Source organism: Sinocyclocheilus anshuiensis, unplaced genomic scaffold (assembly GCF_001515605.1).
Source record: "Sinocyclocheilus anshuiensis isolate Anshui unplaced genomic scaffold, SAMN03320099.WGS_v1.1 scaffold1945, whole genome shotgun sequence".
In the NCBI taxonomy this organism is placed as follows: domain Eukaryota; kingdom Metazoa; phylum Chordata; class Actinopteri; order Cypriniformes; family Cyprinidae; genus Sinocyclocheilus; species Sinocyclocheilus anshuiensis.
In genome coordinates, this window is record NW_015538042.1 from 92,954 (window position 1) to 103,562 (window position 10,609).

The following is a 10,609-nucleotide window of genomic DNA, read 5'->3' on the forward strand; positions in this document are numbered from 1 at the left end:
ATAAATAAACTTATCACTGCATCTAAACCAACAACATGCCTATTAGATCCTGTACCCACTAAATTACTGCAAGTGTTGTTTACCTGTAGCAGAAGAACCGCTTCTCAATATTATTAACTAGGTGTGGGAATCACCAGAGGCCTCACGATACGATATTATCACGATACTTGTCAGGATACAATATTATTGCGATTTTAAATATATTGCGATATTCTGCGATATATTGCAATTTATTACCTTTTTTCAACTTTTAATTATGTCCCCAAAGGAAAACTTTGACAACATCTGTTTTAACTAAAGAGAAACATTTCTCAGTTTGTTTATCTCACTTCAGTTGTATTGTTGCAGTGCAAAATAGGATTGTCAAGCAGACTCCTAGTGAACTGGCAAATTACAGACCCATTTCAAATCTTCTGGTTATGTCTACAATTTTTGAAAAAGTTGTGTCTGCTCAAAAAAATTCTCTCTATGAAGAATTTCATAGGCCCCACCACAGAAACTGCACTTGTTAAAATTACAAATGACTTGCTTCTTGCGTCAGACCATAATTTTGTTATTGGGAAATTATGTTCAAATTAATTTGGTCTTTCACCTTTCATCGCCGTACAGATCCTTTTCACAATGACGTCAGCTAATGTCCGTTTTTCTGCAAAGCAGTGTATCTGTACTTCAAATAAATTATCCAGGGAATGGCATAAACCAAAATAACAAGTGAAATGGTTTTATTTATTTTAGTTGCTGCTGTAATGATTGTAATAGTGAGTAGACTGTGTAAATTCTGTGTCGACTCTGTCATGATTTTTGTTTTTACTATGGGAAAAGTTACATGGACACAAGTCATATTTTTTATATTAAATATCCCATGCCATCCCAGATGTATAAGGCTGCGTTTATACTTGGCATTAACATGCGATCACCGTGATCCGATCAAGCAGATCGGTCAAGTGGTCATACCAAGCTTACACTCTTTATTCCCAACCTATAATTCAATAAATCATTATGTGGCAGGTATTACCTAAATTATTAGATATTATTTTGTGAGTTTTGGTGAAAATGGGCAGATAGAAGGAGCAGAGCTGTGTTCTGCAACCAAGGAGGATATTGTTGAAATGGCTAGATCTGGTCTACTGGTTTTGGATATCGCTCATGTGATGAATGTAAATGGTCACAGTGCCCACAGAATGCTTTCAAAGCACAGTGAGACCACTCAGGGGCGGATTTAGTGAATTGGGGGCCCCAGGCAAAATATAGGAATGGGCCCTATACATTTGCACACATTTTCCTAGATCAACCTTGAGGTTCTTTTTTTGTTGTTTTCAGCGTAAGCCTGTGTGCAAAGGCTGTCTAATTCTAAACTTTAAAATACATTTATTTTTAGTTGTTTTAACTACATATTTAAACAAAACTGAAAAAAAAAATGAAAAGGCAATTATGCATTTACACACTTAAAATACATATATTAAGAGCATGCTCAGAGATGAAAACAAAACAGCGTTGGATGAAGTGGATTAAAGCCCTGCACGGGTCTCAAATATAGGCCCTAGCCCGTCTTTTTTCCCCCTTTCCCAAAAAAAGCTTATACTACTGTTTCAGCTATTAAAATAGTACAGTTTTATATGTAATGGAAAAGTGATTATATTTCGTTTCGTTTTTTTATAAAGTAAATTTATAAAAACATTTGGAGTATTTTTTGTTCGTTAAATGTAAGTTATTTTGTTGTTTTAAGCAAGTAAGTTAAGGCCAGCGGCAGACAGTGAGCTGATCATAGCCTATAGCCTATGTTTGATCAATTTAGCCTTCTCAAATCATCAGGACTTGCCTAAAATAAAATCTATATATAAAACAGTTCAAGTATATCACAATGTTAGTTTAAATGTTTAACCTATATAAATGTGCATATCCAATCGTTTGCGGAGGAGTGGAAAACAAACGCTTTCTGCCGTCTCGGTCTTGAACAGGAGCGCTTCACAATGATGAACCTAAACTCAGACATGATTTAAATATATAGAAAGCTTTAAATTACTACTTTAAACCCGAATTAAAATCGAAAATAGACTCCTAATAAAATAAACTCTTTCATTATGTAATCTGTGGATTTAGCCAGGTTTCTGTCAAACAGAGCACATCTAGTTTATGATCTAGTTTATTTTTTTACTTAGGACTTTAGTTGTTGTTTAGTATGCTTGTTGACTTCATTTGGGGTATTTTTATTCTGTCGTTTGGGGACAGTATAGGGGTGAGTAAGTGCTGTAATTCTGTTTTTTGTGTTCTTTTTTACTCTGTCGATTGCTCTTTCTTCCTACTCACAGAATAAGAGGTGTTGCCATTCTTATAAATAAACATCTACCTTTTATTTTGTAACATAAAGAATCAGATTCCAAAGGAAGATTTATTTTGATTACAGGCTCAATTTTCAAACAAACAAACAAAAAAATCTCAATGTTTATGCGCCAAACTTTGACTCACCCAATTTTATATCACGTATGATTCTATTGTTTAATTATCATTGTAAAGGCTTGGGTTTTTTGGCTGGTGACTTTAATTGCATATTGAATACCTCTCTGACATAAAGAAACTAATCATAGTTCGGCTTTGTTTCCAGGCAGACTAATTAATTATTGTGACATATGTGTCTCCCAGAATTCCTGTAGTATTCAACCTAGCAGATCAACTTCAGAAGTCCTGAAGTGTCTCCAATTTTGTGTACCTTATGCATCAAACACTGTGGACATGACATAAAATGCAGAGATTAAACTACAGATACTGGACAGTTGCTTTACTCGAGTCTTTTTTAAACACGATACACATGAATCTCTGCCTGTCAGTATGGGATGTTCACTGTCATAGGTTGCATTTCATTATTATTTTAAGTAAATCATCAAATCATTTAACCAGTAGCAAGCTCTAAGAATACTTAGGATTTCATGCTGAACGACTTTGTAACTTCTACATTTTTTAACTTACTTCTCTTTCCAAATGGTCTTTCAGTACATTTTTTCGATTTTTATTTTTTTTCCTCTTAAAAGTAGAGGAGGAAGAGGATGTCAATGTCCTCTTCTGCTTTCCTGGTTTCTCTATAAATGTGTCTCTCTGCATTAAACTTATGTACAATTTCTCAACGTGTATTTTCTAATTGAACAGGCTTTTGTTGAAAGAAATATGTATGTTGAAAAGCACAAATTGTTGTTAAGAAAAATGTAACTTACTGTAGCTATGATGAGGGGCATTACTTGATGTTGATGGAGCAGGGGGGGGAGGAGCAGATGACTCCAACATCAGCTGATCCAGCTGTGCTCTAAGCTGATCTCTCCTGTTAATTAAATCCCTCTTCTTCTCCTGCAGTTTTTTAAGGACAGTGGAGGCAGTAGGAGCTACGTTTTGATCTTGCTCAGATGACATAGCTTGAGGAAAAAGGAAGCATCCAGGCCAACATTAGTGTCAGGGACCATGTTTTCTTTAGTATGGTACAGAGCATTAATTGCCACTACACAGCTGTCTGCAAATATATTTATGTCAACGTGCAGGTTATAATAAGCTTGTTAATAAAAAGAAAAACACACAGAAACAAAAATACTATAGACTACTGATTAGAGCTGCACGATTCTGGATAAATTGAGAATCATATTTATTTTTTTTCTGTCTCAAATAGATCACGATTCTCCCTCTAAAATAATGTGTAATTTACTAGAGGCTATATACTGTGTATGTATTAAAGATCGTGAAGGGACCAATAAAAAGCCCTGATATTTGAACCGGGAAAAGCTGCCGCTGCACAGTGTTGCCAGACGTACGATAATTATCGTATTTGTATGATCATTTTGACCTCTGTACGATCAATAATGAAAAAAATCCCATAATGTACGATAATTTCATAATTTTATGACAATTCAAATGATAGTAGTTGTAGTCATAGGGATTCTATATTCATACACGAAATCGAATGCAGGAGGGTGCCCTGCTTTAAAGCCAACGAGTACTATGTTGCGGTCCATGACGGCAAGAACCCCCTCAACATCTGGCAACACACAGGCTTCCGATGACAGAGACTTTAGCTGTTAACTCCACATCTGATCCGGTCTACACTGGATGCGACAAAGCGAGTGTTAAAAATCATTTTAATACGTCATAAATAGAACGAGGCATCAGTTTACTGTCGGGGATGTGTCGTGTCGTGTCGCATCCAGTGCAAACAGTCACTGATTATAATGGTTTCGATAGTATTTTGTCGCACTGCTCGCGTCCATGTAAACACGGTACGCCTAGTTATCTATTGTGGTAATTTGCAGGTTGTCTCAAAAAGTTGTTGGTTTAGATAAATAGCTGTATTTTGTACGTTTGAGTTGTGTATGATAATTTTCTTCCAAATACGATCATTTTGAGTTTCTGGTATGATACTTGGACATTTCCAATCTGGCAACACTGCCGCTGCAGCAGGTTTGAAGAGCTGATCAGACAGTGAGGGAGCTCAGCATAATTTATGGACTCAAATTTGGAGAAACAAACTACAAGGTAGTGTTATCATAAATATCTATATTTTGATACCAATACGGAAATATCTGACACGGTTCCATTACTCATTTTCCACAGTTGGCTATCTACCGTACATACACAGATACAAGCTGCAAATAGGCCTAATTTATACAAATGAACTGCCTGCCCTCTCACTCCGATATTGCTTGTGCGCAGACTGTGCAATCGCGATCTCTCCGTGCTTTTAAAGTAGAAATGATTTATCTTTGCTCCTGGGATTAAACTTGGTCAAAAGTTATAAACCATTTTAGAATAGATCCACATCTGGCCAATGAAAATACTAGAAATGTTATTGGCTGTAACTGAAATGCACCAGAAAGTCTTTCAACAATCAAAGATGGAACTTTAATTTCTTTACAATGTAAGTTTATGCTAGAAATGTTTTGGAATGGGGTATTTGTATGATTTGTACATAAAAATCCTAGTCTGTCTAACTGCATCACTACACTGATGTTCCATTTATCTAAATAAGTAACATACAGTACGTATATAGCTCTTAAACCACTGCCTATAAAAATTCAGTGTTGTCATATTTCAAATACCTCAAATGAATTGAGGCCATTTGTTTTATAATTTTATTACTGACTGTGTACTTGCCTTTTTTTTGTAAATACAGTTCAATTTGAAATCAAGGTTCCTTGTGCTGTAAGCATTTGCAACAAAGTTACCCTATTTTAAAGGCACAAATACACAGAATGAGCAAATGTTTAAGATTGAGATTTTTGTAATGGTAATTGATCAATGTTTATATAAATATATGTAAATAAATATACATATACAGTAGCGAACTGTGACTCTTGAGCCTAGGCCCTCTCCCCCTACCCTCATCGGGGGGAAAAACGTCTCAGGTTACGCATGTAACCATGGTTCCCTGAGAATAGGGAACGAGATGCTGCTTCCTCTAGCGGGCGCTAGGGGAACGCCTTGAGCGTGACCGGTGTCTGAAGCATGAATGAAAAAACGACAATGAACTTGACAAAGGCAGGCGGCAGCCTATGACGTAAACAATAAAGTGACTGCGGGTATAAAAGAACACCTGCGGAATACGTCATACTCTTCTTTGTCTTCAAGCCTTGTGTATGGAAGCACATGCGTCTGCCTCACGAAGAGCACCTGTGGAATACGTCATCCACTTCTTTGTCTGAAGGAGACTCAGGAGTGCCCGAAGCATGGCAGAGAGACGCAGTGTCTCGTTCCCTATTCTCAGGGAACCATGGTTACATGCGTAACCTGAGACGTTCCCTTTCGAAAGGGAATGCCACACTGCGTCCTCTAGAGGGCGCTAGAGGAACGGTATACCAACGCCACCATGCTGAGGGATGAGAGCCCCAAAAAAACTGGATTCCCTAAGTCAAAGACTCAAAGGAACTTCATCCCTGCCCCAACAAATTCGCTGTGGCCAGCTTCCTACAGGTAAGCTAAAAGCTCGCCAACATCATAGACTAGCTCACCCACCAAAGTCTGGAGCTCTAGAGTGGAGGTCTAGCAACGACTCTCAGAACGAGAGGAGACCTAGCTACACTCAACACTAAACAGTTAGTGAGGCTCAAAGAAAGACCTACACATAAAAACTGCCTAAGCGGGGCACTGTAGAGTGGAGGCTTCAGCAGAATAACTCTCTTAGACGAGAAGAAGCCTAACAACCTTCAGTCCTGTAAGAGTGGAGGTCTCAGAACGACTCTCTAGAACGAGAGGAGACCTAGCTACACTCAACGCCAGAGGCAGTAATGAGGCTCAAAAGAAAGAGCCTACATACTCATATTACTGCCGGAAATGGAGCTCTGAAGAGCGGAGGCCTCAGCTGAAAGACTCCCTCTAAGCGAGGGGAGGCCAGACGTACTCGAACATAATAAAGTTCATGAAGCGGCCTACCGAGGCCGAACACTCAATTCAACAGACGGACGATTTATCAAGGTGGCCTCACAGAAGGCCGAACACTTGGTTTCACTACTCTCGCTGGAGCTCAGGTGAGCGGAGGCCTCAGCAGGCCTCGTTTATCAATGCAGCCCCACAGAGGGCCGAACACTTGATTACATTGTCTAACCAGAGCTCAGGTGAGCAGAGGCCTCAGCAGAACGACTCTCTAAGCGAGAGGAGGCCAAACCTACTCAGCATAAGGACCTTTTGTCAAGGCGGCCCTACAGAGGGCCAAACACTTGATTCCAAGTCTAGTTGGAGCTCAGGTGAGCGGAGGCCTCAGCAGAATGACTCTCTAAGAAGAGGAGGCCAAACCAACTCAACCATATGACAGTTTATCAAGGCGGCCTCAAAAAGGGCCATACACTTCATGGCCACCATTGCACGACCAATTGCGGCAGCTGTTTGTTTAGTGGCCCGGAGAACCAGATCTGTAGTACGGCGCAGCTCGATCACCGCTTCAGGGGACAGGCCCTTGCCATCGTCCAGGAGTTTAAGCAGATCAGCCTGGTAGGCCTGCAACACAGCCATTGTGTGCAGAGCACCACCAGCCTGACCCACAGCCGCATACGCCCTGCCGTTCAGCTTAGATGTCACTCTCAGGGGCTTTGACAGCAGGGTCGGAGTCTTCAGCATCGATGTTTCTCCCATTGAAAGATAGTTTGCCAACCTCTCTTCTATGGGAGGCATCGATGCATATCCGTGCTCGCGCAATCCCTCCACATTCGCATAATTTGTGCGGCGAAAAAGATGAACGTGAGCCGAATATGGATTTTTCCAAGACCTTTCCACCTCGGTGTGAAGGTCTGGCAAAAACGTTAGACTCGTTGGAACTGGGAGATCATGGCCAGCCAAAAAACGCTCATCTAATCTGCCGCGGGCGGTCTTTGGCTTTTCGTGTTTCCGAGGAAGATTTAATCTCTCAGTCGCACGCGCCATAACCTCTAACAATTCACCGTATACGGGGCAGGCAGGCTGAGAGGGTTCCAATGATTCATTTTCATCCTCAACAACCACATCCTGCTCTTTTTGGCTTGCATCTAAAAGAGCACGTAAGAGTGGAGGTCTCAGAACGACTCTCTAGAACGAGAGGAAGGAGAAAGGAGAATTATCTCTTCCCTTTGGCGTAAGGTGGATTTATGCCGCCCACGCGTTTGGCTTCAATAACCTCCCTCAAATCCTTCCTATTCCTCCTCATATCTCTCCTTTTGCCAGCAGGGGGAGGAGGCGCCCGAGTTTCCTGCCAGCAGGGGGAGGAGGAGCCCGAGTTGCCACACTTCGCCTCTGAGCCTGCCTGTAGTCCACAGATGCAGACGGCCCAGGGTCCCCCGAGGTTTTAGGCGCAAACCCAGGACGGCGTGGTATCAATTTCTTATAAGCTGCTGACCGTGCCCTCGCCTCTCTGAATTTATCAACCACAGCCTCGACTGATGTGCCTAATAACTCAGAAGGCGAGACTGGCGAATCGAGAAGAAAATGTTTCTCTTTCTCCCCAATGTCAGCCAGATTAATCCAGAGATGTCTCTCCGTGGCCACCATTGCACGACCAATTGCGGCAGCTGTTTGTTTAGTGGCCCGGAGAGCCAGATCTGTAGTACGGCGCAGCTCGATCACCGCTTCAGGGGACAGGCCCTTGCCATCGTCCAGGAGTTTAAGCAGATCAGCCTGGTAGGCCTACAACACAGCCATTGTGCAGCTCGATCACCGCTTCAGGGGACAGGTCCTTGCAATCGTCCAGGACTTTAAGCAGATCAGCCTGGTAGGCCTGCAACACAGCCATTGTGTGCAGAGCACCACCAGCCTGACCCGCAGCCGCATACGCCCTGCCGTTCAGCTTAGATGTCATTCTCAGAGGCTTCGAGTCGGAGTCTTCAACATCAATGTTTCTCCCATTGAAAGATAGTTTGCCAACGTCTCTTCTATGGGAGGCATCGATGCATATCCGTGCTCGCGCAATCCCTCCACGTTCGCATAATTTGCGTGGTGAAAGATGAACGCGAGCCGAATATGGATTTTTCCAAGACCTTTCCACCTCGGTGTGAAGGTCTGGCAAAAACGGAAGACTCGTTGGAACTGGGAGATCATGGCCAGCCAAAAAACGCTCATCTAATCTGCCACGGGCGGACTTTGGCTTTTCGTGTTTCCAAGGAAGATTTAATTTCTCAGTCGCACGCGCCATGACCTCTAACAATTCACCGTATGCGGGGCAGGCAGGCTGAGAGGGTTCCAATGATTCATTTTCATCCTCAACAACCACATCCTGCTCTTCTTGGCTTGCATCTAAAAGAGCACTATCTGCTGGATCAGATGACCCTAAAGAAAGAACATCCACATCCCGCAGATCGCCCTCGTCGGCGGCAGAAGAATGAGAAAGAGAAATACCTCGTTCAAAATCCTCCACCAGCTTGACCTGTGAGCCCCATGATCTCAGTCTCCGCTGTGCCTCGGCAGCAGCAGGTCCCGAACCACCGGGCGCCAACGCTCGTCCTAATTCCCTCGAGAAAAGGGACAAGCGTGAACTGAGCTTTTTAATAGAAAAGCTCTCGCAAGCTGCACATTCTGCTCCCTCGAGAACAGAACGCGCATGATCCTCTCCAAGACAAATAGTGCACATATCGTGTGTATCATCTGGCGTTATAAAACACGGACACGGGGGAACACAATTCCTAAAGTGCTTGTCAGAGGATGTTTCCATTATCGCCTTTCACTACGCTTCAAACAAACGGATCTCCCGATGACAAAAAAGTGGATGACGTATTCCACAGGTGCTCTTTTATAACCCCAGTGTTTACGTCATAGGCTACCGCCTGCCAATGTCAAGTTCATTGTCGTTTTTTCATTCATGCTTCAGACACCGGTCATGCTCAAGGCGTTCCCCTAGCGCCCTCTAGAGGACGCAGCGTGGAGTTCCCTTTCGAAAGGGAACTAAATTAACTAATTATTATTAAGAAGTCAGAAGTCAGAAAGAGCTTAATTACCAAGTATGTTTACACACACAAGGAATTTGACTTGACGACAGGAGCTTCCAGTGTAGAAGAAAGTGTAGACATAGATCAGACATCCATGATAGTGCAGACATACATAGGAATTACACCGTAGAGTTGGAAATATAACACTAATATAAGAAAAACAGACAATTAAATAATGCATATACAGAAGTAGAAAGATAGTTTAGAAATATTGCTTAAATTAATGTACAGATATGTTATTTACAAGTGTGCAGTTTACAAATGTAAAATTTTCGGATTCTATGTACAAATGTGTCAGTTATGATGGACAACATATTGTTATGAATGTTTTAATTGTTCAGGCTGAATATACTGTAGCCTGTGGGGGAAAAAATGTTCTGGTGGTCAGTGCTCTGTAGCATTCTGTCCATTTCACCCAAAATGTCGCTTACGCCCCTCTGGTTCTCACCCCTCAATATGTTTCATATGCATTTTTTTTGTCGTGTAACAACTAGAGCTCTTTTTTTTTACTTTACATGCACTCAGTAGTGAACCGTGACTCTTGAGCCTAGGCCCTCTCCCCGTATCCTCGTCAGGGGAAAAAACTACCAGCCTAGCTTACGGTGTCCTCTTCTAAAAGTTATCTTTGACAATTCCACCTCTGAAACAAGAGGCTATCCAGCCTTAAGGCAGTCGCACACCGGACAACATGTGCAGCCCTGCACCGCGCCGCACCACAATTTAAAATTCATGCACATTGTTTTCTATGAATGCACGCACACCGGCGACTGTCCGCGGGTGCTGTTCATAATCCTGCCGCGCCTCAGGGCCACTCGCATCATTTTCCATTAAATTACATTATATTTGTCCCAAATTAATGTTAATGTACATAATTTAATTTAAATAAATAATAATTTATGCATTTAGCAGACGCTTTTATCCAAAGCGACTTACAGTGCATTAAGGCTATACATTTTTTACCAGTATGTGTGTTCCCTGAAGTTAAGTTTTGACTGTTTGGGGAATAGATGAAAAGTTTTGGACTGCCGTTTTGAACTGAACGCGACGTGTTCGGTGTGTGATACGTGTTGCTCCGGGACACCACTGTGCTTCTCGTCCGATGTGTGACCGCAACAAAACAGCACAACGAGAGTGACTGATATTACCAAAATAAAACAGCTAAATTTAAGTCAAATGCAAATCCTCATTACTAA